This window comes from Lacerta agilis, chromosome 10, assembly GCF_009819535.1.
Source record: "Lacerta agilis isolate rLacAgi1 chromosome 10, rLacAgi1.pri, whole genome shotgun sequence".
Classification (NCBI taxonomy): domain Eukaryota; kingdom Metazoa; phylum Chordata; class Lepidosauria; order Squamata; family Lacertidae; genus Lacerta; species Lacerta agilis.
The window spans coordinates 36690374-36718289 of record NC_046321.1 but is presented as its reverse complement, the minus strand read 5'-3'; the positions used below and the strand labels follow the sequence as shown (position 1 = coordinate 36718289).

The 27916-nt window shown below is 41.1% G+C and overlaps 1 protein-coding gene across 2 annotated transcripts in view; it reads right to left on the bottom strand.

The window, feature by feature from the left end:
- MGAT4C (MGAT4 family member C) overlaps positions 1 to 27916 on the bottom strand; it is a 318570-nt gene that overhangs the window by 114686 nt on the left and 175968 nt on the right. The window contains exon 1 of one of the 2 annotated variants that reach the window (XM_033163090.1): positions 2077 to 2363. The exons of the other annotated variant lie outside the window; for it this stretch is intronic. The gene's annotated coding sequence lies outside the window, so the exon portion shown is untranslated. Of the gene's footprint in view, positions 1 to 2076; positions 2364 to 27916 lie in introns of those variants that run through there. 2 annotated transcript variants of the gene reach the window in all.

Below are 27916 nucleotides of genomic sequence, written 5' to 3'. Positions count from 1 at the left end.
TCCCCTCCCTTCTGCAGCAAGGACTCATGGGACAGCTTTTTCCCATGAGCCCATCACACTGATATGCCCAGTACTTTGCTGTAATCTATGGTTATTTGTGAGGCAGAAACGGCAATACCTTTGCATGCTCCTTTAAAATTATGTTCACCTAAACCAGGCACCCCCAAACTCGGCCCTCCAGATGTTTTGGGACTACAATTCCTATCATCCCTGACCACTGGTCCTGTTAGCTAGGGATGATGGGAGTTGTAGTCCCAAAACATCTGGAGGGCCGAGTTTGGGGATGCCTGATCTATAGGAACTAGGTTTGAATGTGTAATGGTTGTCTCCATGAACCCATGCAACCCATTTAAAACACACACACACACACACACACACACAGAGAGAGAGAGAGAGAGAGAGAGAGAGAGAGAGATGGAGAGAGAGAGAGAGATGGAGGGAGTAACCATCCACACAGAAAACCTGAGATTTGGGAATATGAAGAATCAATCCCTGCACACCTAAATTCAATCTGCATTCCCATTTTCAGAGTTGTGTGAGTCTTCTGTGTTTAAATAGTCATCCTTGAGTGCCTTTGATTGTTTTTTGCCATATAAAGAATGGGAAAAGTTGTTCAGTCACTGAAGTTTTTGTCCTAATCTAAGACTATCTACAATTTCATTCATTTACTGTTTCATTCGCACATGGCATTGTTTGGGCATGTATGCACCAAAAGAGCTACATCAGAAGTGGTAAGTAATCAGAGTTACTGTTAAAGCACTTCTGAGATAGAAAAAGAAAAATGTAACAAGTACAGGATAGGCAAGAAACCTATACTATCTTTTAAGAAACTCCTGAGCTGAAACTCAGCACATCTCCTAAATTACTGATACCTTGACACAAATCTAAGACATGTAGGCAGGTGATGAAATTACAAATAGCATGCACTCAAAAAACGCATTCTTATTGTACTATCAGAGATTATTGAAATTAAAAACAATAAAGCCAGATGTTAAGTGGAAAATCGTCAGTGGATTCCAATCATTCCCATCTAAATAACTGTCATCAGTTTTTATATTAACCTCAACCTGTTATTTAGTTCTTCTCATTATGCACATTATTTGACTACTTAAACTTGTTATTGGATTGTTCATACAGTAGCCATTCAACTCCCTCAGTCAATTAAACCATTATTGTATCTGATTTGTCAGAGTCAGTGTCACTGCTAATCTCCTAAATCCACATCAGTTCCGGAGCTATACATGTGCTTACTATCTTGCAAAATAGGGAAGGTGTATAAGCAGGACCCCACAGAGAATAGCCACAGAGCAGAACAGCAGCTCCACTCTGCCCAAGATGGGCACAATTATACATTTTTATATCAGACAAAAAAAAGTAATTATGAGAGAGAGAGAGAGAGAGAGAGAGAGAGAGAGAGAGAGAGAGAGAGAACACAGAGTAGATCAATATTTTATTGCTGACATCAAGTTGTACAATCTGTGTGTTTCTCATTTCCTTATTTCTCAATGAATGAAAATAAGTGCATACAACTTAATCTTGGAATCAGGATAATCTAAATATTAGCCTGTGGTGCTAATGCAGAAGTATACACCAACACAAAACTATTCCGGAGCATTTTAAAAGTTTGATCTGATCTCAAATTCTTTGTCTTCCTGCACAAGTGCATAGTAGCAAAACCTTATATATATATCTACACATCTTCCCCCTTCCCCTAAACGTCTATACATAAAAAGGGGAGAAGTACGGTAAATTATTGATCAGGGTTACAGCTTCGTCAATCCAGTGCTAAATCTTAAAACACCCACAGGCTGGCATTGCAATTTTATATTGTAAAGTAGAATTCCAGCCAGTCAGCCAGATAAGACACACACATACACACACACACACATACACACACCACACACGTGCTTTTCTTTCCCTTTAAATAACACCCTTCTTTACATAACAAAGGTTGCAGCTTACATATTAAAACAGCATAACCCCCTGGATTCTAAATACGGTTCCCTTCCCCGTACAGGTTTGATTCATCATCTCTTTTTCTGAAGAAAGAGGAAGTAAAACAAAAGACTCCCTTACCACAGGAGTATAGAGAAAGCAATTCGTTCAGCTACATCCAACAGGCTTTGTGCATGCAGGCAGCATGAGTGATTCTTGGGCCTCACACAAAAGCAAAATAATTGGCTCTCATGAAGAGATGTAAACATCCATCATAATGGCACTAGTACTGAAGCTGAAAGCTACCTCAGCTGTTCTATGTACTCTGACTGGGGGATGATGTCACAAACATCAACTGGGTGTACTCTCATTGGCTTCTGTTACCTGGAATCATATCTTAACCCTAAACTGTCAGATGCACATTTCAGTGTGGATATCTGTTCCTTGGGAGAGGGATAGGCAGCAATCTCCCATTCTGGGCACGTGCATATTGATTAAAAATGGGAAGAAGAATGTGTAAAAAATAAAATAAATATATATCTTTATCTATGTACCCAAACTAATTTGCCTAAATTATTAAATTAGAGCCCTAGGGAACTGCATTTTCATAATCTGTTTACTAAATGGCAGTAATCATCAAAATAATGTACAGAAAGGATATTAAAGGAAAGGTTAATGAATACAGCATCTGGAGGATTCAACCATAATGGGCTTACATTGTTTCCTATTGTGCCCAGGCTTTGTGATAGATATACGCTTGGAAAAGAAAAAAGTGTGTGTGTGTTTATTTTGTGATGTTTTACTTTGTTGAAGCAAGCTTTGGAGTTACATTGATTTTAAAGTTTTAAAAGATACATTGTGTGCCCAAATAATACATATATACCAATCTCTAAATAGGAAGTAGAAATTTGGGCATTCTGTAGTCAAATAGGAATGCAAGATAATGCTTTGATGATGATAATTTATACAGAGGAGCTAAATATGTTATAATACTGGCAATCAGACAAAAATGTGATTTTAAATCCAATTATAAATGATTTGTATTTCTCTTTTAAAACTCTAAAAAATGCAATTTTCAACTACATTTGACATCATTATTGCAATACTTTAAAAAGGTATTAAGCTGCAAAACACACACACACACACTTAAGGATTTTCCTTCTGTTGCCAAGGTCTACCCCATTACATTTATCTGAATGGAATAAAGCCTGTGCTGAATAAAACATACAGCACTCCAATCTATTTTGGAATTCAGAGTTTCTTTTTCAAAAGCTTACAACTATTCTTATTCTCTTGGAAGAAAAACCTTGAGTTGAACACAGCAAAGGTGGAAAATATTATAGGAGTTTTGGAATTAACTTGATAAACTACTCTGCCTTTGCCTTGTGGTCCTTTCGCAAAGTTGTAAAGACTTGCGAGATTAAATTCTGGGGACTTAATAAACAGCAGCTCTGTGTGGAGATTCAGACACTGGCCTATTAGTCAAAATGTACTTTAGGCCAAAGTGAAAACCTCTGCTCATTTATTTCTGCCTCAAAACATAGGAGTTCAGATGGAAATGTATAGAGGGGGTGGGGAAGATCCATTGCCATGCAAAGTGATATAAGACTGAATTACAGATCAGAAAGATGAATTTGGACAATGGGAATGCCAACTTTGTTTTTTTCATGATTAATAGTAAAGGTAAGGCCCAATAATTGCTAAGGAGATATGAGTCATGAATAAAAGAATTATTTATGAAGTAAAATCTATTTAGGCATATAACATGTATAAATTATATTCCTCTGAAAAATTTAATGCTATAAATAACCAAGAGCAAGCAGAGAGGCACCCTATGATAGAAATCTGACTGTGTGGTTTAGGTCACTCAGCAACACCTTCTAAAATTCCTTTATGAAATGAGGTTTAACATCTCCTGTTTGTAAGATTTCTATACAAGGCAATGTGTTTTCTCCTTTGAGTAGCTACTCTTCCCTAAGGCTAGGTGAGTATTCAGGTCACTACACAATTAGGAGTGAATGCCCCCCCCATCTAATGGATCGTGGTTGGATCAGAACATACATATATGGATTATATCACATGACTATGAACCTTCCCAAGCATGATTTGCTACTACTTACAGATGCAAGAAGGCAAAAATTTCCATTCTATCCTGTATTCATCATATGCAATGTTGTTTCCATTCCCCTGCAGATCAACTCCCACCAAAAACTACATTATATCCTCGTTCCCACTAAAGCAAGAACTGGAACTGAATGGAAGATTCTTCCCAAATGCTTTTATGCTCAAGTCACTGCAATACATATGCAAAAACACAGTTCAAAAGCTCAGCAGGCAATACACATCTCTACTCAAGGATAAACAAAGGCACAGCAGGTGATGTGACTACTCAAAGCAAAGATGTTGATCCAACAATGACACATCTCCTGCAATCCTGTTATAAAGGAATGGGGCAGCCACATCTTAACACAGCAAATGTTTCTGTTCCTTAGCAAGCAATCTAGTACTCCATATTGTAGGCTGGACCTGAACCTGATCCTTCTGTCCATGCCTCTCTGTTGACCCAGGTAACAGAGGAGACACCTCTGTCTCTGAAGAGGTGGAGGATGGAGGTGCAGTACCCCCTCTGAAGAGGCAGGGCTAGACCCGGTGTCTCACACCTCTGTAGGCCTCTGACAGCTCTGACAGCTGTGGAGAGGGAAGGAGGGGCTGGTGGCTCATGTCATTGGGACTGGCAAGGTGTGAGAGCAGATGGAGTGGTGGAAACCCACCCAGAATCCTCAGCATCAGATACCCCTGGATCAAGCAGTGATCTCTCTAGCCCACTGGAGACATCTTCTGGGTCCTCTGCAATTCTCTCCCACTGGGCAACATCCTAACTCAGTGGGCCCATTATTTGTCTCACGGTCTGATGTGGCAAAATTATGAAAGTTACATGAATTAGATAAGTTATGTTGTCAATACACAATTCTACTCCATTCATTTCGATGCAAAGAAAACACAATAGAGAATGGGGCTGGGGACATAATCAATTGCATAACATTTGTGGAATGAAAGCAACAAGGCAGTGAATACCAATCGTATTTCTGCTAGATTGATTTCCATTCCAAACCATGGGATGAGTATACAAACAGTGGCAATTTCCACTCCTATTTTATTGGGATTTGCTGATATCCCCACTCCTACTTACATCACACACACACACGTATATGAATATTCATATAAACATCCCTGTAATGTATATTGTGATTGTTGTGACTGACCACCATGTCCTGGGTTCAAATGCCCATTTGGCCATAAATCCCACTTGGTGACTCTTGTCTCTCAGCCTGACTTAACTCACTGGGTTGTTTTGAGGATAAAAATAGGTATACATAATAAATTAAATGCATAATGATAAATTGTATGGCTATAAGGATGGCTGCACCCAAACAGCTGCTCCAAGCAGCTAGAAAATGATTTAAAACAGAAAAAAAACATAGACAGAAAACCCTTGGGCCACCTCCTAAGTGCTTTATATTCTATTACCCTACATTTTGAAAGTGCATGGATTATTTTAAGCATTTGCCCTAAAAAGATCTGCATGGATATTTGACAGAGTGAACTTACTGGTCACAAACCAGATTAAGACCATGTGGCCCATTGCTTTCGTTAACACCAGGAAAGGAATTTGAAAGAAGTAATTGGGTATGTGCACATGATGGCCAATCATCTGTCCTCTCCTGCCTCCCATCCCCCAACAAAACAAAAGAAAACAAAACCAAAACCCTATTGACCATTTGGTTTCACTTTGCTTTCAGCTGGTTGCCAGAAAAATTCTTTTTTTAAATAAAAAGCACACCACCGTTCCTTAGGTGAATAACCTGAGCTCTGCCCCTAGACATGCCAAAATTGTTAGGTTCTGTCCCCAGACCTAGGGCCAGTTCCAGCTTTTAGGGGTCTTATTTGGCCTTGGCAGTTCAAATACTATAAGCAGCACCAGGCAGCTTGTTCTAGCCATCATTTGAATTGCATGGTGCCCATAGTATCACATCACTCCAGAGTACTTTTGAAAATAAACATGGCAGCTACTGCTGGGAGCTTTAAAATGGGGAGGGAGCACAGAGCTGGCATTAGCAGTGGGTCCTGCCAAGCCATTGGGACCTTGGCAACTGCCCAATAATGCCAGATACTTATGTCAGTCCTGTCTGGACCTATTATCCAAACCTGTGCTGTCAGACACAACAAAAACTGTTCACCTGTGTCCACGGCTCCACTGCTGAACTTATTCTGGGCCCTTTCCCCTCAGGTGAAATGTGAGCCTAATACATATTGGAGATTTCCTTCTTCCTGAATGTGATTTTAACACCAATTCTCATGCCGTGCAGCAACATGAATAAGTGGCCATCAGGAATTAAACTTCAGCAGCCTGAGTTCGTCCTGCTCTCTCTCTCTCTCTCTCTCTCTCTCTCTCTCTCTCGCTCTCTCTCTCTCTCTCCCCACCTCCTCCATTCATGCAAATTGCCTTCATCAAATAGTCTTTAACTGTAAGTAGTCTTGAATCTCATCAGAGAAAAATGCACGGTATAAATAAATTGTTGTTGTTGTTGTTCAGTCGTTCAGTCGTGTCCGACTCTTCGTGACCCCATGGACCAGAGCACGGCAGGCACGCCTATCCTTCACTGCCTCTCGCAGTTTGGCCAAACTCATGTTAGTAGCTTCGAGAACACTGTCCAACCATCTCATCCTCTGTCGTCCCCTTCTCCTTGTGCCCTCCATCTTTCCCAACATCAGGGTCTTTTCTAGGGAGTCTTCTCTTCTCATGAGGTGGCCAAAGTACTGGAGCCTCAACTTCAGGAATTGTCCTTCTAGTGAGCACTCAGGGCTGATTTCTTTCAGAATGGATAGGTTAGTTCTTCTTGCAGTCCATGGGACTCTCAATAGTCTCCTCCAGCACCATAATTCAAAAGCATCAATTCTTTGGCAATCAGCTTTCTTTATGGTCCAGTTCTCACTTCCGTACATTACTACTGGGAAAACCATAGCTTTAACTATACGGACCTTTGTCGGCAAGGTAATGTCTTTGCTTTTTAAGATGCTGTCTAGGTTTGTCATTGCTTTTCTCCCAAGAAGCAGGCGTCTTCTAATTTCGTGACTGCTGTCACCATCTGCAGTGATCATGGAACCCAAGAAAGTGAAATCTCTCACTGCCTCCATTTCTTCCCCTTCTATTTGCCAGGAGGTGATGGGACCAGTGGCCATGATTTTAGTTTTTTTATGTTGAGCTTCAGACCATATTTTGCGCTCTCCTGTTTCACCCTCATTGAAAGGAGGCTGGTCTGCTTAGGGCTACTACAAAAGAGCTCTCCCGAGGAGAATGGGAAGCATAAAATAAATTTTAAAAATCCCCAAATCTCAAATCCAGATATTCTTTCCAGCTCCACAAACATTTCATAATTCTATTTGAATTCTGAGAAGCACTGCAAACATTTCTGCCAATCTACTATTCTCTGACCAATCTGGTCTCTGGAGACAATCCTAATCGAGAAATATAGTTATGGAAAAGATGCCCCTCTCATGCATCTCTAAACAGAAAAACCATGCAGCTTATCAGACTACCGGAAAACCAGCCCAACATGGAAGGCTCATCCTTGAACCTTCTTGCCTTAAGTCTTCACCCCTTGTTCCCATATTTAGCCACCTTTGGTCAATGATGTGAGCAATGCATGGCACAAAGGAAATGTAAAATAAAAAGGCCACTGGGGGGGCGGTTCAGCTTTAAATCACAAGCTATACATCTCCTTGGCATTAACAGAAATGACAATTTATGTTCAACAAAATGGAAATATTGATGGTTATAGAAAGAACTGGCTGGAACAAAGCTTAATGAAGCAGACATCTCATGATCATAATCAATGCACTGAGTAATCAACACGGCAAGTTTACATGGCCAACAAGGGAATTAGCAGCATTTCAGTTGCCTGAACTGAAGGGAACAAATGAAAATAATAATAAAAATAGACTTCCGGTTAGGTGCCGGTCAATGGCGGACGGGAGTCCGACGGCTCCGTCCTCCGCCAGGCTTTAGGGACTTCTGTGCCTGCGCCACGGGTCCCTTAAAGCCACGGGAAGAGTGTCCCGTGGACCTGAGCTTCGTGGGTCCCAGACGTGCCGTCTCCGTTCCCGATTGACCCTCGTAAGGGGGAAAATCGGGCGAGCGGAGCGCCGGCACGGGACTGAAGAAGCGTCTGCCTGCGGAGGATCAAAGCAGCGATCCCGCCAGACTCGAGCACCCGGCACTTCCTGCATAGAAATCTCCAAAGAAACTCTGTAAGTTAAAGAATTGGATTATTTTTACAAGTTTTAAGAGCACTGCTTACAGAGGAACTGCAAAAGGAAGCCTGTTCCCTTTAAACTGTTTGCGCGAGCTTGGTAGCGCTAAAAGATCAAAGCCGCGACTAACGGAAAAGTTTTGCGAACTTTTTAAAAGTTGATTAAAAGTTGTTTAAAGGATGTTTAAAGACTTAAAAACAGTTGATATGGCAAAAGAAGACGCCCCTCACCCTCTGGATTAGGATTCCGGGTCAGTAGCGGGCTGTGATATATTGTTGCCATTTTTTTTTCCTTTGTTGGTGTTTCAGTGACTGTTTACCAGTGGAGACATTCTGATTTCTTTGTAACCAGATACAAGTTATTTTGTGGACTTTGGTGGTAACACTGCAAGTTAGGAACTGTGACTGACTTGGGCTACATGAAAATGGGCCCTTCTTGGCTTTAAGGAACTTATATTTTGGAAAATTAAAACTCTTTGCCTAAAAGTTGGATTTTCGGGACTGGTGTGGGCTCCTGGCTCAGCAGCCTCTTTGTTCTCAGGACTGAGCTGCTGGCCACCTGGTGTTTACTTTTGGGACTGTTGGCCTTCTGCTGTGAATGTCTGAGATTGTTACTACAGAAACTGGAGTGACCTTGAGATTACAGTTACAGAGCCCACAAGGAATGGAACTTAGATCAAAAGGAACTGGCTCTGAAAAAAGAAAAGGCTCTGTTTCCCTAACTCTACAGGAACAAATGGAGAAATTAGTTGTTAGTGTTGCAGAAATTGCAGCAGGACTGAAAAGCGTGACTGACGGGTTGAAGCAAACACAAGATCAAGTTTCATCAGGAAATACAGCAGTGAATTCAGCAATAGAAAAATTACAAGCTGATATAAAAGCTGACATTAAAAATTCTACGCAGACCCTAGAAAAATCCATTGGACAAATTGAGGAGAACGTAAGGAAGAACAGAGAAGAGATCAATAGGATTGGGCAAGAGGTGACCACCTTGAAAAAGGACTCAGAGGAAATTAAAGTGGTCAAGGAAAAAATAAAAAAGGTAGAGGAAAAATTGGATAATTTAGATTTGGAACAGATAGAGAGTATTGGATCACGACAGAGGTCTGTTGAAGAGTCCCTCGCGTTTCTGCAACTTCATCAAAGAGAGGGCAACATCCGCCTAAGAAATCTTCCAGAACTGGAAGGGGAAGACCTAAAAGACTACATAGTGAAGTTATTCTCAGGATTTTGGGAGATAGAAGAAATCAACGTCTCAGCACGCATAGTGAAGGCCTTCAGATTTGGTCCAAGAGGCTCCAGAGGAAAGAAAAGCAGTAAAACAGTCAGTGACTGTTTGATTGTGCTACACGATCGACACGACAGAGACTACTTTCTGGACTTGCATTATAGAAACAACCTGGTGGTTGAGCAGAATAAAGTAATTTTTTATAAGGACATCCCCAGATTTTTCCTTGACAAAAGAGTTCCTTACAACGATTTGGCAACTGAGCTTAGAAAAAGGAAAATCCCCTTCAGTTGGGAATTTCCAGAAGGCCTGGCATTTACGTTTGAAGGAAAAAAGATAAGAATAAGGTCCCTGGCGGAGAAGCAGAAGTTTTTGGACAAGCACCTGGAACAATTTAAAGGCACACCACTCGACCCAGCACAATTCTACAGGTTTCCAGAGGTATTTCCTCCACCGCCGGGACCACCACCAAGCCTACCCAGTCCAGGCAAGGACCCAGAGGAAGACAAGATAGGAGAAGCAACTGGAGGAGAAGGCTAGAGAAAGGAAAATGGCGCTCAAGTTAATGACATGGAATGTCCGGGGATTGAATCAGAGACCAAAGAGACGCAGAGTGTTTTATAGCATAGAAAAGAAGAATTTGGATATAATATGCTTACAGGAAACCCACATAGCCCGACGTCATAGAAGATTACTACAGAATAAAAAATTAGGCCAAGAGTTTATATCATCGGATAAGGCCAAGAAGAGAGGAGTAGTGATATACGCAAAGGAGAAATATAGCCCAAGACAGCTTTTTAAAGATGAAGAAGGGAGATACATCGCAATTGAAATTAACATACAAGGCGAAAAATTCTTGATCCTGGGACTTTATGCACCAAATGATGGAAAGTCAATTTTTTATAAGAAAATACATGATCTGCTGTTGGACTATTTGGATTACAAATTAGTTTGCCTTGGAGACTTTAATGGTGCAGTTTCCACACTAATGGATAGATCTCAAAGAACCAAATTAACGAATGATGGGAAACTCCCAAAGACTTTTTTCGAAATGGTGGATAATTTGAATTTGGTGGACTCTTGGAGATTAAAAAATCCCACAGATACAGAGGCAACATACTTCAGCGAACCTCAGCAGTCATGGTCGAGGATAGATTATATTTGGATATCGAATGAATTGGCTCCAAAAATACAAAAGGCAGAAATTGGCCCTAAAACTCTTTCAGACCATAACCCTGTACAGTTAAATTTAAAAATGATTTCCAAGGACTCTTTTAGATGGAGAATGGATGACGCTTTGATGAGAGACACCAAGCTAGTGGAAAGAGCGGCGAAAAAGATGAAAGAATATTTTCAGATAAATTGGAGCTCCGAAGTGGAGAAAAGAATTGCTTGGGATGCAAGTAAAGCTGTAATGAGAGGATTTCTCATTAGTGAAAAAGCAAAAAAGAAGAGACAACAAAATGTAGAGATGGAGAGACTGTTGAAATCAATCAAAGAAAAGGAAAAAGAATTAAGAGGACATCCCAGATGTGTTAAAATCCAAAAAGAAATTAAATACTTGCAATCCCAATATGCCAACATAATGAATCAGGACATCGAATGGAAAGTGAAAATGATGAAGCAAAGAACATTTGAATCGGCTAATAAATGTGGAAAATTACTAGCTTGGCAATTGAAGAAAAGACAAAAGGCAAATGTCATCAATACCTTGGTAGTAAACGGAAAAAATGTGGAGAAACCTGAGGAAATCAGATGGTGTTTTCAAAGATTTTACAAGCAATTGTACAAGGAGGAGAAGATAGATGAAGCAGAAATTGACCGATTTCTGGAAAAGAATGGATTGCAAAAGGTCCCAGAGGAAAAACTAGTTACTCTCAACCACCCAATAACGACACAGGAGATAGAAGATGCGATAAATAACATGCAATTGGGGAAGGCTCCAGGACCGGATGGTTTAACAGCAAAATATTATAAGACATTGAAAGACTGGCTATCGCAGCCACTAAGAGAAGTATGCAACAAGATACTAGAAGGAGATAGGGCACCAGAGACATGGAAGGAAGCCTTTATCACACTGATTCCAAAACCAGATACTGATAAGACTCAAATGAAAAACTATCGCCCAATATCCCTTTTGAATGTGGATTACAAAATTTTTGCAAATATATTGGCTACAAGATTGAAAAGAGTGTTGAAAGATTATATACATAGAGACCAAGCAGGTTTCTTGCCAGGAAGACAAATTAGTAATAACACGAGAATTATTGTGGACATTTTAGAAAAACTGGAGAGAAACATAAATACAGATGCGGCACTATTGTTTGTTGATGCAGAGAAAGCATTTGATAAAGTCTCTTGGACATTCATGAAAAAGAATTTGGAAAGGATGGGAGTTGGTCAAAATTTTTTGAATGGCATCAATGCCATCTATACAGAGCAAAGAGCTAAAGTAATAGTAAACAGTGTGATATCGGAGGAGTTTGAAGTTGAAAAGGGAACAAGACAAGGGTGCCCTATCTCCCCTTTACTTTTCATTACGGTCCTGGAAGTCCTCCTAAATATGATACGAAAGGACAAACAGATAAAAGGAATTCGTGTGGGAGAGAAGGAATACAAACTACGCGCCTTCGCAGACGATTTGATGTTATCCCTGCAAGAACCGGAAAGCAGTGTCCCCAGAGCTTTGGGAATAATCGAACAATTTGGACTTGTAGCTGGTTTCAAGTTAAACAAGCAGAAAACCAAAGTTTTAGGAAAAAATATGAGTGCAGAACAAATTCAAAGAATACAGGAAGGCACTGGCCTCAATTTTGTTAAAACAGTAAAATATCTAGGTATCAACCTCACAACCAAGAATTTGAACCTGTATAAGGACAACTACGAAAAACTGTGGATGGAAATAAAGAAAGACATGGAAATATGGACAAGATTGAAATTGTCGTTAATGGGAAGAATTGCCGTGATAAAAATGAATGTCCTACCAAGGATGCTGTTTTTATTCCAAGCCATACCAATTCTGGACAAACTGGATTGTTTTAAGAAATGGCAAAAGGACTTATCAAAGTTCATATGGCAGGGCAAAAAGCCAAGAATTAAGTTTAAGATTTTAACAGACTCTAAAGAGAGAGGAGGCTTTGCCCTGCCGGACTTAAGACTCTACTTCGAAGCAGCGGCCTTTTGCTGGTTAAAGGACTGGTTCAAACTAGAAAATGTTGATGTATTGGACTTGGAAGGGTATGATAATATGTTCGGTTGGCATGCATACCTTTGGTACGACAAGGCTAAGATCCACAGAACTTTTAAGTCTCATATAGTTAGAAAATCCTTATACCAGGTTTGGTCTAGATATAAAGACTTGTTAGAGAGAAAGACCCCTAGATGGATCTCTCCAGTGGAGGCCAAGGCCTACAAGAGACCGAACATGTCTGCAAATTGGTTAAGATATATGGACATATTGCAGCAGGAAGGGGACTCTTTTAAGCTAAAAAGCTACGATCAAGTGAAAAGTCAGGTCCCCGACTGGCTGCATTATCATCAGGTATATGAAACATTCAAAATGGACAAAAAAGTTGGTTTTCAAGTAGAAAAATCAAAACTGGAAACAGAACTGATAGAATCGAACTTTAAGAACCTTTCCAAAATGTATAATCTTTTGCTAGAGTGGCATACGAAAGATGAACTGGTTAAATCGTCAATGATAGATTGGGCGAAAGATGTAGGACATAATATTATGATGGATGACTGGGAGAGATTGTGGCAGAAAGGTATCAAATTTACTGCTTGTCATAGTTTAAGAGAAAACATAATGAAAATGGTTTACAGATGGTATTTGACACCAGTTAAAATTGCTAAGATGAATACCAAAATGTCAGATGTATGTTGGAAATGTAAACATGCGAAAGGTACCTTTTATCATATGTGGTGGCTGTGCCCAGCGGTAAATGCTTTCTGGGATAAGATTTATAATGAGCTCAAGAAGGTAATGAAAGTTACCTTTTGTAAGAAACCAGAGGCGTTTCTTCTGAGCATGACCAATGAAGAGATACCCAGTCAGGATAGAGTGTTTTTTATGTATGCCACAACAGCAGCTAGAATATTATTGGCAAGAACATGGAAAGGAGAAGAGATACCAACGGTGGAAGAATGGCAGATGAAGATGATGGAATATATGGAACTCGCAGAGCTGACCGCCAGAATCCGGGACCAGAGGGAGGAGAAGGTGTCAAGGGATTGGAAGAAATTCAAGGATTATTTAGTCAAAACAGTAAAATTGAATATCTGAGCAGAATTAAATAGAATAGCGGCTTTAGTAGATATATGTTAGATAAAATTGTTGGTAAGATATTTTTGCGTGAAAAATTTAATTGTTAGGAATTGTGTTAAGATTTGGAGTTAAAGTTAAGATATGATTAAGCAAAGTAAAGTGTATTAGAAATTGAGCTAATGTGAATAGAACAAGATACAAAGCTACCTTGAAGATATATATGATTTTGAAGACAGTGGAGGGAATGGGGGAAGTCCCTCAAAATAGAGAAGTTAGTAACAAGAAAAGTAAGAGGATAAGTGTTAGTTTAAAGGTTTGTATATGTTTCTTTTTATTGTGATTGTTTGATTATGTTTTTGTGTTGTGTTTATGTATTGTATTTTGTAATCTTATATTGTGAATGTTGTTGTTTATGCTATGTTTTCCCTTTGTCTTAATAGAAAATAATAAAATCTTATAAAAAAAAAAAACAAATGAAAATAATAATAAAAATAACGGGCTGCCAAAGCTCCTCTATGCTGTAACTGCATACCCAAATTCAGAAATAGCTGCTAGCTATTTTCTTCAATTGACCGCTTGAGTGAAAAGCAAATGTAGAAGCACTTAAAGTAGTTCAGAATTTTTTTAGCTCTATTATCTCAGGTTTTGGGGTTTTTTAATGTTATAAAAATCAGAAGAACCTGATTTATTGTATTAAACAAAATACAGTGCACTTTCCTATTATACTTGTATAATGGAAAAGTTTTTTGTTATTTTTTTCAGATTAGAGTCTGAGTCTACACAGTAACATAATATATAAGAAAATAAAATGATTCCTTCCCCCTTTCCTTGCCTATGGCCAAATACACTACTTCTGCCTGGATCAAACATATAAAGAAGTAATGTATCAAAATACAGGAAATGGTTTACAATGTAATGGTATGGGAACATGGGCCACGATGCAATTAAAACACACACACACACACACACACACACACACACACACACACACACACACACACAATTAAGCACTTGATTTCAAAGGGAAACTTAAGCAAACGCTTAAAACTAACCCATTGAAATCAATGGGGCTTAGGTTGCAATGTAAAATGTACTTACTCGGGAGCAAGCCCCATTGAACACAGGGCTTACTTCTGAGTAATCATGCACAGATTTGTTTGTACTAAGTGTGTTGGTGCTGGAGGAGACTGGTCTGGAGGAGTCCCATGGACTGCAAGAAGATCAAACCTATCCATTTTGAAGGAAATCAGCCCTGAGTGCCCACTGGAAGGACAGATCCTGAAGCTGAGGCTGCAATACTTTGGCCACCTCAGGAAAAGAGAAGACTCCCTGGAAAAGACCCTGATGTTGGGAAAGATTGAGGGCACAAGGAGAAGAGGATGAGATGGCTGGACAGTGTTCTCGAAGCTGCCAACATGAGTTTGACCAAACGGCGGGAGGCAGCGGAAGACAGGAGTGCCTGGCGTGCTCTGGTCCACGGGGTCACGAAGAGTCGGACACAACTAAACAACAACAATGAAGTGTGTTGGTGGATTATGCCCTCAGTTTTTTTAGGAGTGGATATGTCACAGGAGTTGAAACAAGTTTAACGACCAAACCAATTCACAATTAAAGGATCTGGCTTACTCCAATTAAATGAAAAGGTTCGTGGCATCCTAAGTCAAGTGCAATTGCAAATATAATCATACCATCATAGCTGTCAAGTTTCCCCCTTTTTAAGGCAAATTCCCTTATTCCGAATAGGATTCCTAGCAAGAAAAGGGAAAAGTTGACAGCTATGCATATCATGTTTCAGCAGAGTCACCAAATGGCTCCTTATCTGCTCATTCACAAGATGGCAGCTCTATTGACATGCCCATCCTGACCACTTAAAAACAAAACAAAACAAAACTGGGTAATTTCAAAGTAGTTCTTTAAAAGGATATGATTTCATGTAGATACATTTGTAGGCTCTTTTATACTGTATGCTATGATCATTTAAAGCTGCAGGGCTGTGAGGCCACAAGTCACTGAAATAAATGGATCAGATGTGCAGTCAGAAAATGTAAACATTGTCTCTTCGAATGCCAATGGCGTCCCTCTCCAATTCTCATCAGTCCAAGCCAGCATGCTCAACTGTCAGGGATGCAGGTTTTCCTAACTTGGTTTGTGCAATTAAATGCATCCCACTAGCCACAAACTTGGACTTCTCAGATAACTTTGCCCACATCTTTTTTTCCCCTGCATTCCCAAGCACAAAGCAAAAGATGGGTGCTTATTGAACCTGTATCGCAGCTCATGAGTACTAACCATTATGGTGATTGTATGCCTCTACAGTCAGAGGCAACATGGTTCAGAGTATCAGTTTCTGAGAAGCACAGGAGGCGAGAATGCTGTTGCACTTAGGTCTTGCTTGCACACTTCACATGAGCATCTATTAGGCCCAATGACTCATGAATATGGTGGCAAATATCATTGTAGCCTTGGAAATTTAACTTTAGTACTGCTTGCCATCAGCACTTTTCAGCAGGTTTCTGCACTCAGATCACAGCAGAGCCTCCTTTAACTTGGTTTCTTTTAAAGCATGTACTTCTTTTAAAAAGTCATTATTATTAAAAGTTTGCCTTCTTGAAATTAACATTTTCTTTCATTCTTTATATTTATGTGGCTGCAGTGTTTGATCCTATCAGAGAGCTAGACTTCCCCGTTTCTAATTTGATTTCCCCTGCAGCAAGTCTTATTAATTTCTTCTATATAATATACTGAACGACCCCATGACTTTTCTCTCTCTCTAATGCATTTTGTGCTGTCTTCTTCAAAATATTCCAGTAGCTTTCACAGTTCAGTGCTAGTTCATTTTATTCTGGAATCTCCTTGTCATTTTATTGCTCAATGGGCAACTATTTGAGGAGGGGGCTGCCAGTCAAAATAGACAATACTGGTATAGATTTACAAATAGTCTTTCTGGCATAAGGCCTTTGTTCCTACTACATCAATAAGGTGCTGTCTCTATTGTATGTTTTTAGTACATCAAAAATAGTTGCCTGAAATTTCACACTACTGTGTTTTACATTATTAAGTTTTACTAGGAACCTGCCCTGTTCACACTGCTCACCAATCTCACCTATCCATTACCCCTGACCAACTACCCCTCCTTTACACCTCACCCAAACTTGTCATTCTCTCACAGTTGCTTCAAAGCTCCAGAGCTCCTTCAAGCCACCTTCCCCTCACAGCAGGCTCATTTTTTGTTCTTCCATTCTTATGCTTTTTAGAAGTGTACTTTATGGGTTTTATTGTATGCTATATGTTGAGCCTATAGCACAGGGGTGAGGACTCTCAGGCTGAGGTGGAGTGGATAAATGTGGCCTACTAGGCCGGCCTCTTTAGCCAATCCTTGGGAATTTTTGAGGGCACACCCATCTCCAGTCCTGCTCCATGTCCTTCTCAAATGACTGAAATATGCCCTTTAACTGTGATAATGCCTTTTGGTTGATTTGATGGAATATGGAGAGATGTAGAGGGAGGGGAGAGAGGGCTTTGGTTTTTGCATGGTGAAATGTATCCTACTGTAGAAAGGTAAGAGTCACATCCATTGCTCTGCTCACTTTTGTCTCTGACCCAAACTAGAACTTCCAGAAGATTGCTTGAGAGGGAATACAGCCCTCTGACTGAAAATGTCTCCCTGTCTCTGATATAGAGAAAATATGTTATTGGGTAAACACAGTGCATTTGCAGATCAGCTGTTCCTGTCAGATAACTGCTTGGGGCAACCACACCTTCCAAAACTGATCTGAAAGATTGAGGCAAACTGTAGGCACACAGAGTCAAATTTGTAAGCAGGCATGGTATCTGAGACTGAACAAAACCAATATCAAAGTTTCTACTCCTTTTTACTATGGATTCTTCTTGAAGCCTATAGGATCTTCTGCAGTATATGTAATGCAACCAGTAATAGTATGTGCACTTAATTACTATACCTATCTAGTTTGAATAATTTAGGTACAATGTGTTTTGCATGCTGTGACTGCTCTAATTGGTCACAGACATTGCTTATGCTCCCAAGCTCTTTCATGCAGTCCTTTTCACTCTACATACATTATTCAGCATCTGGTGGCAATAGTTGAAAGTCACTCATTATGCTAAAAAGATAGCAAACCCCAAATTTGGAAGGATTAAGCCGGAAACAGTTCCATGCTTTCTATGTAAAATAATCAAATGAGTCTCTGGTCACCCATAGAAACAGGATTCCTTCCCTTCCCTGCCCTGCACTCTTCGGCTTACAGATCACTTGCATCCACCAACAAATTGTAAGTCCTATTAGCAAAGTCATTCTTTGCCTGCAGGTCCTTTTGGTGCCAAAATGGTTTGCAGAAGTACAATAAAAATTAAGGGGGACCTATCTGCAGGAGACAGTGGAGGATAGGGGTGCCTGGTGTGCTCTGGTCCATGGGGTCACGAAGAGTCGGACACGAATGAACAACTGAACAACAACAACAAAAATGGAAGTCAGGGGCATTCAAAATACTTCATTGAGGACTGAGCATGCTCAGAGGAAATAGAAAGTTGACTGGCTGTTGGAGGGAGAGCAAAATGGAAAACCAGGAAACATCCTGGATGAGGGCAAGGCTGGCTTACTGGAAAATTGAATAGGAGCACTGCTCGGTATAATGTTCATTATGGTCCCCTGCTTGGCTAGAACATTTGAAGAATTTAAGAGGAATAAAAAATAGTATTGATAAAACCAATTTTATCTGGGCACATATTTCATGTTTATAAAATTACACTGTGTTTCTTCTAAAGCCTTCAACTTTCCTCTGTCAACATGATCTAGGTTCCAGAGGCCATGTAAGGGCAGAGGAAAAGAAAAAGGCTTCCCATGGTTGTTAGGAAGCTGAGGGGAGCCATTTTACTAGGCAGAGTGAGGTGGCTGCCTCAAGAAGCAGGTACAGGGGGCAGGGACAGAGTAGTAGTGAACAACCTAAGCTAACTTGCTGCCCTCAGATTTGGTGGAGGATGCTGTCCGGTTGATAGTGCTGAAGTAACAGTCAACTTTCACCCTGGGTGGGAACTAGGAGAATTCATTTTCCTCATGCAAGCCCTGGTAAGAAGAGATGTCACAGCGTTTGGTTGACAATAACTATCAGTCCTAATGATTTATATGCCAGCTAACAGTGAAGAGGGGGGTGTACCAAGGTGTAGATACAGACATGGATAAGCTGTGGTCCTCCATATATTGTTGCACTACAACTCCCATCAACCCCCACCAGCATAGCTAATGGACAGGGAAGATGGGATCTGTAGTCTAAACATCTGGAGGGTCACAGCATAGCCACTTTAAAGAAGAAGAAGAAAAAGAAGAAGAAGAAAAAGAAGAAGAAGAAGAAGAAGAGTAGTTTGGATTTGATATCCCACTTTTCACTACCCGAAGGAGTCTCAAAGCGGCTAACATTCTCCTTTCCCTTCCTCCCCCACAACAAACACTCTGTGAGGTGAGTGGGGCTGAGAGATTTCAAAGAAGTGTGACTAGCCCAAGGTCACCCAGCAGCTGCGTGCGGAGGAGTGGAGACAAGAACCCGGTTCCCCAGATTACAAGTCTACCGCTCTTAACCACTACACCACACTCTTCAAAAGTGGTTTACCTGGAAGAGCAGCTTCACGTGACAAATGTCTGCCAGCGACTGACACTTCCATTTGCACTTAGCAGTTCTAATGTGTTCTAGCTGTCCACCTCATCTGGCAAGCCAAACATGCTGAATGCTGCAAAATTGACTGTTTAGTCAGAAACAAAGAGAGATGTGTTTCCCAGTGAAAATAGGCCACCTCTTCCCCATTCTGCGGAATGCATTGATGTTGATCAGCATTATTTCTTTGTTCCTTGCTAAAAAATGAACAACAAAATGTTTTATAGCTGCAATTCTAAATGGATCACCCAGAAATAATAATATAGCCAAGAGCAGCTGACATAGTGTATGTATGTATGATACCACTGAATTAATCGTAGTTTATATTGCCTGTGTTTGTTGCTGCGGTTTTTTTGGGGTGGGTTTTATTTATATTTTTCCAAAGTCTGCTGTTCCATTCTATTTGACCTTAATTAGTATAATTGATAATAGCTTTAGAACTGCATGCCATTTTAATCATGTAGTTACATCTTTCCTGACAGAAGAAAAATGAAGAAGCAGTTTGGAGCGAACTATTAATAGTTAGGCAACAGAAAGGTAGAGCAGCAAAGCTCTTCTTTGTGGAGAAATTGGGTCTTCTACAGGATAAGTAATGAACAACTAGTGTATTTTAAAGAGGGACACATTGATCTCTCCAAGGATATGAAGAACAACAGGAGTGAAGATCAATGTACAGTGGGAATTTGGTATCATTAGAGAGGTGTGTGGCTAGAAATTGGGACACCAAATCAGGACGATAATTCGCGCCATGACTTTTTCATTTCCCTAGGACTCAATGCATTGCACGTGCAGCCACTCGACAATTTTTAAGGTTTTGGAGAACCATGGGGACAAACCAACATGTAATATTCAAAACCACATTCTTTCCTACAGTGATTTTTATACTGAAGCCCATATTTTATATATTTTAGCAAGGTGCCTCTGTATAATTGAAAAAAGAAAGAAAGAAAGAAAACTATCAGCCGCATTTCTGGGTAGGGATTTATATGGAGAAATGAGTCTTTTGGTCTGTGATTCAGAGAAAGCCTGGCCCTAGGTGGGAGAAATAAAGTGGGAGAATTTCAGAGCAGGGAACAAAAATGCCCCATTTGACTGCCCAGCGTTTCCTTTAAGTGTTATCTTCTTGAAGGTTTCTCCGTTGATGCTAAAAGTTGCTCTCCCTGGGTTTCCAGGGATGTGGATCTTTTGCAACAAAGGGAACCTCTTGCTCATCGGGTGGGTTTTATCCATCTCTGACTGATCAAGCAAAAAGATTAGTCTGCCCATGGCACTTTTCCCTCACACCATACTGGGAGAAAGAAAGATGTCCGTGTAAGTGCCAATTACAGATGAAATATTATGTCCCCCTGTGTTTCTCTATGACAGGATAGCTGAGGAGCCTGGTGCTTTCTGTTTTGTTTTTAGAAGTAATTGATTTAATTCATATGAAACAATATTTCTTAACCTGATCTCACACACACACACACACACATGAGAAACTGTACCAAAAACAATTTCTGCCTTTCTTTTTGCTATGGTTTTTTTTTTTGGGGGGGGGGGGTAGAGACTGGGAGCTATTTGATCCGTGATGCATGAGTTGAGACGACATCAATCATAGCCCTGGTCACACTGTGAAATATGGAGATGATTCAGGCGCTTGATGTGAACATTCACCTCCATCCCTGCAAAGCCCTTGGTCACAGCTTTGGTATTCTGTAGAAATCAGGGCAAGGAATCAGGAAGGGAAATGGCCAGGATGCAAGTGAAGGAAAGATCACCAATAGTCTGACCATCACCTCCTCTCAGTGCCATCTGGCAAAACTTGTTCTTTTGGAGGTTGAGGGGTGGAGTTTGATTATTTGTTTTCACACCATTGTTGCAATTTAGCCCTTCTGGGGATGTGAAAGAGCCTTCAAAATCACATTGTGTGATATATTTGCAAGGTACCTTGAGGATAAATTAACTCCTGCCTGCTGTGACTTGGATATTATGTTTGGAGGGCAACCTATGGAGGCGCCCAGATATTCATCTGCCCTATATTGATAAATAAGTAATTGGACATGCCTATGCTCAACCCCTGCCCTTCTTGGGTCATATCACTGAGAAGGAAGAGTCTGACTGGCTGGGCTCATGTAGAGATAAATGGGAAAGAGAGAGTACTTAGTCTCCTATATAAGCACTACTATGACCAGTAGTTTCTGTGCGTTGCTCTGGTCCACCAGAAGCGGCTTAGTCATGCTGGCCACATGACCCAGAAGCTGTACGCCGGCTCCCACAGCCAGTAAAGAGAGATGAGCACCGCAACCCCAGAGTCGTCCGCGACTGGACCTAATGGTCAGGGGTCCCTTCACCCTTTACCTATGACCAGTAGGACCATGTGAGGTGGGGCAGAATTTCAGAAGCACCCTCACAACACCAGCATCATTGCTGCTTTCCTGTATGGACCTGAAACTGGGTGGTGGTGAGGTTAGGAATGCATGATTGCTGTCATGGAACCACCACCACCATTTCCAATGGAGGCACCACCCTGCCCCATAGCCCTTTCTTGTAAAGCAATAGTGATGCTAGTGTCGGGAGAATGCCTTTTCACCACCCAAAAGCCCTTGTTGGGTACGACTGCTTCTGAAGAAATGCACATTTGACCCAAAATATTATATATGATCCAGTTTCTAATATCCCCCTTTTGGCAATGTGTTTGAGCATGTGGATACAGCTGGTTTTATGACTGTAGATTTGCTTTTGGTACAGAAGTGCCACCCTGAAGTGCCATTTATGCCAGGGCAGAGACAGGATTAGTGGCATCTTGTTTTTGCTCCTGGATCTCTCAGCAACTTTCAGTCACCAGGCAAAAGCCTTTTGAATTTTTTTTTACCAACCTTTGGGGCTTCTTAACTTTTGTTGTTCTATTTTATTTTCATACTGTTTTTTATAGAGTTGCCATTTTTAGCTCATTTCAATGTAGTTATTTTATGTTGCTGGTACTATTTTATTGGAAGCCATCCTGATAAGATACAGGTGCACATGGTATAAATCTAAGAGGTCAATAACAAATCCATACTAACACAGTTGGTTCTGGGTATTATTAAGGCAGCGGTTGTCAATCTTTTTGGGTACCATGGGTAACAGCCATAAAATAGCTGCCACTGAGGACATGTCATAACACAAAATTAGAGAGTACACTTCTTGCTTCATGCCCTACAGGACGATCTCATCCTTACCACAGGGAGTAAGCTATATCCTGCTGATCCCAATTCTGGAGTTTGCACAATGTTGATTTGTACACACACACCTTCACAAAACAATTTTTTTTATCTTATTTCACATGATAAAGGGAATCTATTCAAATCCTGCTATTTCACTGGAATGAGAAATGACATTTATATGTGTGAGCTTCAGAAACAGCCACTTCCCTGCTCTTGGACTCCTTCACCAACAATCTCTCTCTCTATGGAAAGCTGCAAGATTCTTCATGCTCTAGATCTCACCCTGTCTAAATATATCAGAGATGAATGTATGCTTTTAAACTCTTGCTCTCACTTGAACCCATTTGTGCCTTAAAGGTTTGGAAACAGGCAACCTTAGTAAACTTCTCCGTTGTTGCATTCCATAAAGTGATGGTGGAAAGCAAATTAAGCAAAGTGCATAGTTAGCTTTACAAAGTGCCTTTTCTTTTCTTTTCTGAGGGGGTGTTCGAGTATCAAGAGACAGCTCACAGGTAGAGGTTCCTTGCCACAAAGAATGGGAAGTGAGATGGCAGCAGCAGAAACAGCATTTTCAAGACACCACTGTGTGATTACCAAAATGGCAATTTAATGTCCATAGGGAAAGCAATACAACTGAAGGGTGCAGAAAAAGTATGCAGTACAGTATATATAAATGTATCTACAGATAAAGTTGATTGCTCAACTCATGACTGAAGTGACCCACCCCAGGGTGACAGGAAACTTACCCACCAACATTCCCACCTCTTTTTGAATTGGTCCAATATTCTGCACTACAGTTGGCTGGTTATTACAGATCAATATTCAACTCCTTTCCTGATTATCAAAAACAGTCATCCACCACAAATTTCTTATTTCCATCCCTGCCTCCCTTCACTACTATTCCATGAGCTATATTCAATGCTAATCGTACTTAGATCAGACACATTAAAGTTAATGGACACTAGTAACTTTGTTTCAATAATTTCAATGGGTCTGCTCTAAGTAGGACTTGGTTGAACACCACCCTCTGCCTTCCAACTCATGTCCTCCAATTTCCCTGTTGCCTTCTTCCCACCTTGGCTTTCCTCTTCCATGCCTCTCCAGTCTTCAGCCATGATGCCTCCCAGGAAGATATACAATGCTAGTTCTTTTTCAAACACCGTGTTAGGTCTGTCATCCTGGAGAGTGAAGTCAAATGGGCCTTAGAAAGCCTTGCTAACAACAAGGCCAGTGGAAGTGATGATATTCCAGCTGAACTATTTAAAATCCTAAAAGATGATGCTGTTAAGGTGCTACACTCAATATGCCAACAAGTTTGGAAAACTCAGCAGTGGCCAGAGGATTGGAGAAGATCAGTTTACATCCCAATCCCAAAGAAGGGCAGTGCCAAAGAATGCTCTAACTACCGCACAATTGCACTCATTTCACACGCTAGCAAGGTTATGCTTAAAATTCTACAGGGCAGGCTTAAGCAGTATGTGGACCGAGAACTCCCAGAAGTGCAAGCTGGATTTCGAAGGGGCAGAGGAACCAGAGACCAAATTGCAAACATGCGCTGGATTATGGAGAAAGCTAGAGAGTTCCAGAAAAACATCTACTTCTGCTTCATTGACTATGCAAAAGCATTTGACTGTGTCGACCACAGCAAACTATGGAAAGTTCTTAAAGAAATGGGAGTGCCTGATCACCTCATCCGTCTCCTGAGAAATCTGTATGTGGGACAAGAAGCTACAGTTAGAACTGGATATGGAATAACTGATTGGTTCAAAATTGGGAAAGGAGTACGACAAGGCTGTATATTGTCTCCCTGCTTATTTAACTTATATGCAGAATTCATCATGCGAAAGGCTGGGCTGGATGAATCCCAAACCGGAATTAAGATTGCCGGAAAAAATATCAACAACCTCAGATATGCTGATGATACAACCTTGATGGCAGAAAGTGAGGAGGAATTGAAGAACCTTTTAATGAGGGTGAAAGAGGAAAGCGCAAAATATGGTCTGAAGCTCAACATCAAAAAAACTAAGATCATGGCCACTGGTCCCATCACCTCCTGGCAAATAGAAGGGGAAGAAATGGAGGCAGTGAGAGATTTCACTTTCTTGGGTTCCATGATCACTGCAGATGGTGACAGCAGTCACGAAATTAGAAGACGCCTGCTTCTTGGGAGAAAAGCAATGACAAACCTAGACAGCATCTTAAAAAGCAAAGACATCACCTTGCCAACAAAGGTCCGTATAGTTAAAGCTATGGTTTTCCCAGTAGTAATGTACGGAAGTGAGAGCTGGACCATCAAGAAGGCTGATCGCCGAAGAATTGATGCTTTTGAATTATGGTGCTGGAGGAGACTCTTGAGAGTCCCATGGACTGACTGCAAGAAGATCAAACCTATCCATTCTCAAAGAAATCGGCCCTGAGTGCTCACTAGAAGGACAGATCCTGAAGTTGAGGCTCCAGTACTTTGGCCACCTCATGAGAAGAGAAGACTCCCTGGAAAAGATCCTGATGTTGGGAAAGATGGAGGGCACAAGGAGAAGGGGACGACAGAGGATGAGATGGTTGGACAGTATTCTCGAAGCTACTAACATGAGTTTGGCCAAACTGCGGGAGGCAGTGAAGGATAGGCGTGCCTGGCGTGCTCTGGTCCATGGGGTCACGAAGAGTCGGACACGACTGAACGACTGAACAACAACAGGTCTGCCCCCAAACTCACAGCACAATCGACCTGTTTCCTACACAGTCTCTACCATGACTTAGCACATTCTGTCATGCTCCTTTCCCCATGCAACTTGAATGTTTGTGTGTTTATTTATTTATTAAGCTTGGGGGACCTCAAAGGCAATAATCATCCCCCCCCCTTCATGGATTATTTATTTATTTGCCATCTATATTTAATGTTTATTTAAAGTATTTGTATCAGCATGTGGATAATGTCATTGTATGCAGGGGGGGAAGTCAATTTGTTGTTTGCAGTTGTCAAACAATTGGAAGTTGGATAAATCCTTCCAGCACGTCACCAAGTCTACCACCAATCTACCAACTGCCCACCCCTGGTTTTATCACCAGATGGCACTGGACTTAGGGCAGACCCACACCCTAGATTTAAAAAACATCCAATGCATATTTAAAGCACATGGCTTCTCTCAAAGGATCCTGGGAGCTGTAGGGTACTAGGAATTGTGGCTCTGTGAGGGGAAATGTCATTTCCCAGAATTCTTTGGGGAAGATATGTAGCTTATATATGCTTTAAGTGTAGGGTGTGAATATGACTTTAGTTATATCTGGCTGCAGTGACAAATCCTATGTTGCTGTTTTGTTCTTGTTAGAAAAAGGCAATGTGGTGTTTGTCTACCTTCCTCTGAGTGTCCATGTCACTCTGCCTTTCACTTTTATAAATATCAAGAAAGATGTGGGGCCGCTGAAGTTAACTTTATAGAAATGGAATAATAAAGCAAATCTCCTCACTTCCCTCCACTATATCAGTTGCATGTCAATATCCCAATCCCTCCCGTGGTGAAATAAAGACACAGGACACAAAGAATACGGTTAATGGGCATGAAAAGGCCACAACTTTATTGGTTACGGATGTTGAGCGGTATTGGCTTAGGCATTGGAACTAACAGACTATATCTGACTTCAGCACGTTGTGCTGGCAGTCCGGGAAGGGTTAACCACCTATGGGAGAGAGCCCTGCTGCTGCACATCAGCTAGGGAGTCACCCTGTGATTACCGATCTGGGGCGTGTCGTTGGCCCTCACCTACCACAGCTTCAGACAGGGACACACACCCTGGACTCATTTACTGAAGTACCCTTCAGCACCTTTGGGGGGAGGTGATGGCTCAACCTCCCCCCCCCCACCTTCAACCTTTCTGAGATAATCCAATGCCTAACCACCAAAACCAAACTTGTGACGAGTTGCTACGAGGTAGGCGAAAACCACCAGGCTGGAGTCAATTTGCCAAATGGGAAAATTCCTACCAGGCCCCTTAACGGCGACCAACCGTGGTCCATAGCAAGGTCATGAAAGTGCTGCCTAAAGGGTGGGAGGGTGGGAAAGCGTGCAGGATGGGAGCAGGAAGCAAGAGACTGAGCCCTGGCCGCGCTCTGGCTTAAATGCAGCCAGCCACACCCGTCAGCTGTACCAATTGGTCAGCCAGCCAGGCACCGCGCCCAGGGCTCAGCCAACAGGGGCAGGGGATGGAGTCATCCCCTGCGCACGTGTAGGGCTCGTGCTGACTGCAACCCCCCCCCTCCTTCCTAAGGGGCGGAAGGGGATTTGTAGAGGAGGATAGCAGATCTTAATTGTGTTGCATGGCAGAAATGTGGTTGACATAGGACTAAAATCATGACCCATATTTCAGCTCCAAAAGATTGTGTCAGTGATATATCACTCATGCTACGAAGGGTAATTCAAATGGCTTACAATGTACATACAGTAACTGAGTTATATATTGGGCTTTTTTTCCAACAAGCAGGCAATGTTCCAATGAAAACTATACCTTGCAAACACAACTAAAGGATTTCTGCCAAGAAAACATGCAATTCAGAGGTCTTTATGCAGAGAGAAAGTGAAGAACTAGATGGGGAACCCTAGGCAGCTGGTTATGTAAGAATGGGGAAAAAATTAAAATGCCATACTTCTTTGGATGAATAAGGAGATTAACATGGGTACATATGGGATATCACACAGTTACGGTACTCAAACCTTCCATAAAATCTGTTTCCAATCGAACGACAACTAAGTGCTTCTTTTTTGGTGTCCTAGACAATAAACCAAGTGTAATAAATCTCCTTGATGTTGTGCACTACTGCAGTCTAATTAATTGAAACCCTCCCAATTTTCAAACAGTCACAATATACAGTATATAGAAGACCAGGAAAACCACACACACACACAGCTTTTACATACTAGAATGCACTAGAGAAGAGCTGGCAACTCTTGATAGTTGCGATGAGTTTGATTATAATTAATCACAATTAAATCTGAGCAAAGCAACGTATGTCAGCATGGTTTTTGAGTAGAGATTTGACAAGCATAATGAATAAAAGGATGAGAGCTTGAAGAAAACAAAACAGAAAAGAACAGAGATTAATCCACCCACAAATGCATCCCGTATGAAATGAAATATTTATCCTATTCACATATACTAAATAGAACGACTGCAAAAGATTGGTTATATTCGGCTTTCCTGAGGGGCAAACTACACACATGCAAATATACAGGTTAGTAATGATGCTCAGACAGATTTTCTTTTTCAATGCATAGAAGCCTCAGGAGAGAACAATTCCAAGCAGATGAGTAGGAATAAGTGAGTTCTTAACCTTCCCA